Here is a 7272-nt window from a genome sequence, read left to right as displayed (position 1 = left end):
TCAAATGTCAAGAAAATTATATAAATCAGTGTTATCAAAGAGGTGGAGCTGAGGAGAGAGTGACTTCTCCCCGCACTCTAGTTTTGGGATGTTTGAATGTGCGTGAATGTAGTACGATAAAGAGTAAAAGATGTGAGATTGGAAGTGTGTTTAGGAATAGAAGGATGGATATATTGGCTTTGTGTGAGACAAAAATAAAAGGGAAAGGTGAAGTGATGTTTCGTGAAATGTCTGGTAGAGTGTCTGGGATTGAAAGGGGAAGAGCAAGAGTAGGTGTGGTTTATTGCTGAGTGAATGGATGACAGGTAAAGTAGTGGAATGGAAGGAGATATCATCTAGGTTAATGTGGGTAAGGGTTAGGTTGGGTAGGGAATGTTGGGCGTTTGTCAGTGCGTTTGGGCTAGGTTGTGAGAAAAGTGAAGAGGAGCGGAATGAGTTCTGGAATGAATTAACTAGGTGTGTAGAAGGACTGGGTAGAAGGAATTATGTAGTTGTTATGGGTGACTTAATTGCACAAGTGGGCGCTGGAGAGGTAGAAGGTATCATTGGGAAGTATGGCGTACCAGGTGAAAATGAGCGTGGCGAGAGACTGGTAGATATGTGTGTTGAGCAAGAGATGGTGATAAGTTTTAGCTTTTTCAAAAAGAAAGATAAAAACAAGTATACATGGGTAAGAGTGGCAAATGGAAGAGTGGTAGTAAGGGCGTTAATGGATTATGTGTTTATTAATAAAAGAATGTTTGGATGATCGAAAGACGTGCAAATGTTTACGGGTATGGCTAACGGTATGGCTGATCATTTTTGGTGGAAGGAAAATTAGTTGTAGCAAAAGAGTGGGAAAATAGTGTAGGTGGATGTAAAAGGGAGCTAGTGAGGGTTGAAGAGCTAATAAAACAGGGGATAAAAAGTAAATATCAAGAAAGGTTGAAGATGCCATATGACAAAGTGAAAATAAGAGAAACTGATAATTTAGAGGAGGACTGGAAGTTAGTGAAAGAAAATTTAGTTTGGATTGCAAGTGATATAAATGGCAAGAAGTTTGTTGGAAGCAGCATGAGGAAGGGCAGTAAATGGTGGAATGAAGGAGTGAAGGTGAAAGGGGAAGAGAAAAAGAGGGCTTTTGAAGAATGGCTGCAGAGTAATAGTGGAGAGAAATATGAAAGATATAGAGAAAAAATGTGGAAGTAAAGCGCAAGGTAAGTGAGGCAAAGAGGGTAGCTGACTTGAGGTGGGGTCAGGGATTGGGTCATTCATATGAGGAGAATAAGAAGTTTTGGAAAGAAGTGAAGAGAGTAAGGAAGGCTGGTTCAAGAATTGAAGAGACAGTTGAAGATGTAAATAGAAGGTTATTAAAAGGAGAGGAGGCAAGGAAAAGGTGGGCGGAGTATCTTGAAAGTTTACTGAATGTTGAGGATAATGGGGAGGCAGATATAATTACTGTTGCAGGTTTTGAGGTGCCGGTGATGGGAGATGAGAATGAGAGAGAGATTACAAGAGAGGAAGTGAGGAGAGCACTAGATGAAACGAGAGTAGGAAAAGTATGTGGTAGGGATGGTGTGAGAGCTGATATGTTGAAGGAAAGGGGTGTGACTGTACTTGAATGGTTGGTGAGATTGTTTGATATGTGTTTTGTGTTGTCAATGGTACCAGTACATTGGGTTTGTGCGTATATTGTACCACTATATAAGGGTAAGGGAGATGTGCATCAGTGTTGTAATTCAAGGGGTATTAGTTTGTTGAGTGTAGTTGGAAAATTGTATGGTAGAGTACTAATTAATAGGATTAATGATAAAGCAGACAATGCAATCTTAGAAGTACAGGGTGGTTTTAGAAGAGATAGTGGTTGTATGAATCAGATATTTACAGTTAGGCAGATATGCGTGAAATATTTAGCAAAAGGTAAGGAGGTATATATTGCATTTATGGATCTGAAGAAAGCATATGGTAGAGTTGATAGGGAAGCAATGTGGAATGTGATGAGGTTATATGGAGTTGGTGGAAGGATGTTGCAGGCAGTGAAAAGTTTCTACAAAGGTAGTAAAGCATGTGTTAGGATAGGAAATGAAGTGAGTGATTGGTTTCTGGTGAGAGTGGGGCTTAGACAGGGATGTGTGATGTCGCTGTGGTTGTTTAACTTTTATGTTGATGGAGTGGTGAAAGAGGTTAATGCTAGAGTGCTAGGATGAGGATTGAAACTGGTAGACGAGAATGACCATGAATGGGAGGTAAATCAGATGTTGTTTGCGGATGATACTGTACTGGTTGCAGACACGGAAGAGAAGCTTGGCCGATTAGTGACAGAATTTGGAAGGGTGTGTGAGAGAAGGAAGTTGAGAGTTAATGTGAGTAAGAGTAAGGTTATGAAATGTACGAGAAGGGAAGGTGGTGCGAGGTTGAATGTCATGCTGAATGGAGAGTTACTTGAGGAGGTGGATCAGTTTAAGTACTTGGGGTCTGTTGTTGCAGCAAATGGTGCAGTGGAAGCAGATGTACATCAGAGAGTGAATGAAGGATACAAAGTGTTGGGACCAGTTAAGGAAGTAGTAAAAAATAGAGAGTTGGGCATGAATGTAAAGAGAGTTCTGTATAAGAAAGTGATTGTACCAACTGTGATGTATGGATCGGAGTTGTGGCGAATGAAAGTGACGGAGAGACAGAAATTGGATGTATTTGAGATGAAATATCTAAGGAGTATGGCTGGTGTATCTCGAGTAGATAGGGTTAGGAACGAAGTAGTGAGGGTGAGAACAGGTGTAAGAAATGAGTTAGCAGCTAGAGTGGATATGAATGTGTTGAGGTGGTTTGGCCATGAAAAGAGAATGGAAAATGGCTGTCTGCTAAAGAAGGTGATGAATGCAAGAGATGATGGGAGAAGTACAAGAGGAAGGCCAAGGTTTGGGTGGATGGATGGAGTGAAGAAAGCTCTGGGTGATAGGAGGATAGATGTGAGAGAGGCAAGAGAGCGTGCTAGAAATAGGAATGAATGGCAAGCGATTGTGATGCAGTTCCAGTAGGCCTTGCTGCTTCCTCCGGTGCCTTGGATGACAGCGGAGGTAGCAGCAGTTGGGGATTCAGCGTTATGAAGCTTCATCTGCGGAGGATAACTGGAAAGGGTGGGCTGTGGCACCCTAGCAGTACCAGCCGAACTCGGTTGAGTCCCTTGTCAGGCTGGGAGGAACGAAGAGAGGAGAGGTCCCCTTTTTTGTTACATTTGTTTGATGTTGGCATACCCCCAAATTTTGGGGAAGTGCCTTGGTATATGTATGTATGTACTACTGTCTCATAGACCTTTATTCTTACTAGCAATGCCATTAAATTTCCTACTCTATTACTGTCTCCATACTTCCTAACTTCTCGTACCATGTATCATATTTTAACTTCACTTTTGCTTATGCTGAGACTAAGGTTTCCTTTTTCTGAGTACTATTATCCTAAGTAATTATATTCGTCAACTGTTTCTATTGTTCCATTTCTAACCACTACAATCATCTTTTTAATCTCTTCTTTTTTCTTTCTAATTACTAACACCGCAGACTTCTGTGGATTAGTGCTAAACGTTAATTTTCTTAAGTTCTTCCAAACTGCGGCAGTTGCTAATGGCTCTTTCTGCTTTGTAACGATTGTTGGTAGGGAATATTATATCATCTACATAAATTAAGGTTTCTATTCTAATATTTCTAACCAGGGTTATCATCTTCTCTCATATTAAATTAACTTTGTCTGTGACTATTGAGCATAACTTTGGTCCAAATACTGTTCCCTGTTTTACGTTTCCCTCTATCCTAATTCCCTCTCTCTATCCAAAGGGGCTCTTGATAATTGCTTAGCCCCTTCTCAGGGGAGAGGGTGGGGGGAGACACCAAAATGTCGTCACCTGTATAATCATCCTGAGACAGAATTGAAGATTAACATTCTTTGCATTCAAGAAACTTCTTGCTTATAAATAATATTATGCCTGGGATACGAATAGCTCATCTCTTTCCTTTGTTGCAGTCGAAGTCGAGAAATGGGAAAATCTAAAAAGCATATCTTCCTTAATATTAGTTTAGAATGAAAAAACTACTGATTATCATTTGGATAGTCAGCAAAACTATTGCATGAGAGAAGGAGGAGATATATCTGTTGGAAAAGAAGAAAAGCAACAAGAAAATGAATAGAAAAATATCAATATTCGATGTATATATAAATAGGAACTACAATGTGCGTAAAGAGGCTAGGATAAGCAATTTGACCCATGAATACTGAAACTACCATGATTAATGAAACATCCATGATTACTGAAACATCCATGATTACTGAAACATTCCGTCATACGCGTGATGTGCTGGTACCGTCGGGAGTTGTACCGTTGGTAATTGATTACCAAACACAGAGATCACCTCCGCCTTGGGAAAGAGAAGGTCCTCCAGTTCCAAAGAAGGAAGATAAGGGGCATCTTGTTGAGAGCTCTTCTGGAAACCTCTTACCCAGTGTCAGAGCTTCCTCCGACTTCGATCTCGAACGTTCAAGGAGACCTCAGTAGCATATATGCTGGTGTGAAGGATATCCGTGCAAACCTGGCATTTGGGAGGTTCCCAGATTGCAACGGATCCCTTGGAAACATGACAATCAGCATGTTTATGGCAGGTCTTGTGGCCACAGGGCGACGTGCCCCGCCTGGTACAGGCCACCTGTTAAGAAGAAACATGTCAATGACTACATACTAGTTGGTATCAGAACAGTGGGTAAAGCATTCCAATGGGTAAAAATAAGTAAACTCAGGGAACAGCATCCCAAGACCTATGCCACCTCGCCAAACATATAGGTTAAGTGGAAAATTAAAACAGTCACCCTAGGGCACATGAGAACACTATCCAACTCCCAGAAATACCTTGAAGACTGCAGCTCCCCGCCGTTACGAATTGACACCATGGGAGGATAGACAGCCTCACCCAACCAGTGAGGCTAGGTGAAAGAAGAAGGGGATGGTGCATTAGTGAAAATTTACCAGGCATGGCCGCCAGCTAGCGTATGATAGCCAAAGCCAATGCTGATAAAAACACCCAAAAAACACCAAGGAATGATGGGGGAATACCATAAACATACCACACCTTAAAAGAAAAATGTAAAACATATTCTTCCAGTGATATGACTAAATAACTGTTTCTGGGCAATTTTGTAACAAGATGCAATGGCACTGATTACATGCCGGCTTCGTAAAAATAAAAGCATGCAAATCAAACAAAACACTGGGTGGAGAAGCGAAAATTTCATAATCATGAACTCTAAAGTCCAGAATAGAAAAACTTTTCGTGCCCTACCACACAAAACCCCTGATAACATCTAACCTCAACTTTCTGCTGGCCACTTACTTTTCTTAGCTTTTGCCTCAAAACAGATGAAATATTCATCAAAATCCTTTTCATTAAAAGAAGGTACAACTCGATCTTCATGAAAAATTACTGACCTACATTTATCAGGATCACTAGAAATAGTCTGCTTAAATTTTTCAAGTTCTAACTCTTTTTGAACATTAGGCTCATGAAGCTTTATCTGAGCTTCCCTATCTTTGGCTCTCTCCTACCTTGTAATTGTTCACATTTTAATTCTGCTTATACTTGCTCCATTCTAAGCCTCTAAAGTTCCACATCAGGTAAATCAGAACACACTGATTCTCTATCCATCGTATCTAGCACATTCTGGGGTAACACATCGTTTCTAGCGTAAGGTTTAACTAACACATGTTTAATATCTCCTTTCTTCATTGAATTTTTAACATTAAGCTCAAGATGTTTGCCTAAACTCACTAAGGTAGATTTCTTGAGATCACTTAATTTCTCAACTTGGGGATCCTCACAAAATTCGTCAAAAAAAAACCCGATGGTATTAAACTCTGACATGTTTGCTGGCTATTTTATACAAGTAACAAAATACGTTTACTTCACGAACGATGTTGGAATTACAAACAGAATAAAAATTCAGATCTCACCCAGGCCGCCAATTCTGTTACGTTCATCTATTGTAGGCTATATGACGTAAATTATGAAAAATCTACTCATAAAGTTTTATAAAAAATAGCAAAAAAATAACAGCCATATGAAAATGATATTCAACAAACAGAAAATAAAACTATAATCAAGATTTACCATAAATATTTACACAAACACGGATTCATGTCCCTATGTACTGCCGACGCAAGATCCCGTGTCCAGCAAAAGGGTGGGCAATCTATCAAGCAAGGATAAATATATGAACTGCACAATGGAGGAACTAAGAAATGTAGCCCAGGAAGCAATCAGGAGTACAAAAACGGCAGGGGCGCAGACCTACTACACTGATAGTACCGTAGATCCTGGTATTCAGACAACAGGAGCTGCAGTATATTCCAATAATTTTCTGCCTGTTGGAGAACATCCAACAATGCCTCCACCATGCAGACAGAGCTTGTTGCAATAAAGCAAGCACTAAGACACTACATTGAAAATGAAGGACCTGTAGTCATTCATACTGACTCAAGATCCTCAATGCATGCCATGCAATAGGAAAACAACAAAGAAACCAAGGTTCTACTAGCTGATATCAAACCATTTCTACATCAGCGCAATTAAAGAGGAAGACCTGTGATTCTAAACTGGATTCCCAGTCACATTTGAATACCAGGGAATGAGAAAGCATATGAGCTAGCCAAAAGCACCAAACACATAGATAGAGTATAGGTACACATGGGTCGTGGACCTAGTGCTTCCCCCATTGACAGACACGCCAAGAGAGCAGACTATATGCATCCACAGACTCAGGCTGGGGTATAAACCAAATTGGGAGATGAAGGAAAATAAGAATGAAAGACCCGGTGAATATTGTGACGTCAGCTCCAAGAGCATGACCGCAGTGACAGGAGTGGTGGTGGCTGGGTCAGGATCAGAGGAAGGCTGACATGGAGGCCTGTAACGTGGAGGTCTTTGGGGCTTAGGTGGCTCTGGCGTTGCAGCTGCAGCAGTGGTAGTTGGGATGGTCTGTAATGCTGCCAATCTTCTAAATTGCTCTGGACACCTCCTGTTCTAGGCGTGGTGAGATCCACCATAATTGGGACACTTTGGATGGATCTCTAACCCATTCTTGTGGGTGTTAATGCATTCTTGGGTAGGATGTCGGCGGCTGCAGACTCCACAGACCGTTCTCCTCCTGCTGTTCTCCTTGTGGTGGCAGTTGAATCACCGTAGCGGGTTGATGTCTAAGTCCTCTATGGGGAAGATTCCCCATAGTCTGAGGTCCACTGACAGTGGGATTGGCCCA

This window comes from Palaemon carinicauda, chromosome 25, assembly GCF_036898095.1.
Source record: "Palaemon carinicauda isolate YSFRI2023 chromosome 25, ASM3689809v2, whole genome shotgun sequence".
Classification (NCBI taxonomy): Eukaryota; Metazoa; Arthropoda; class Malacostraca; order Decapoda; family Palaemonidae; genus Palaemon; species Palaemon carinicauda.
This window is presented reverse-complemented; position numbering follows the sequence as displayed.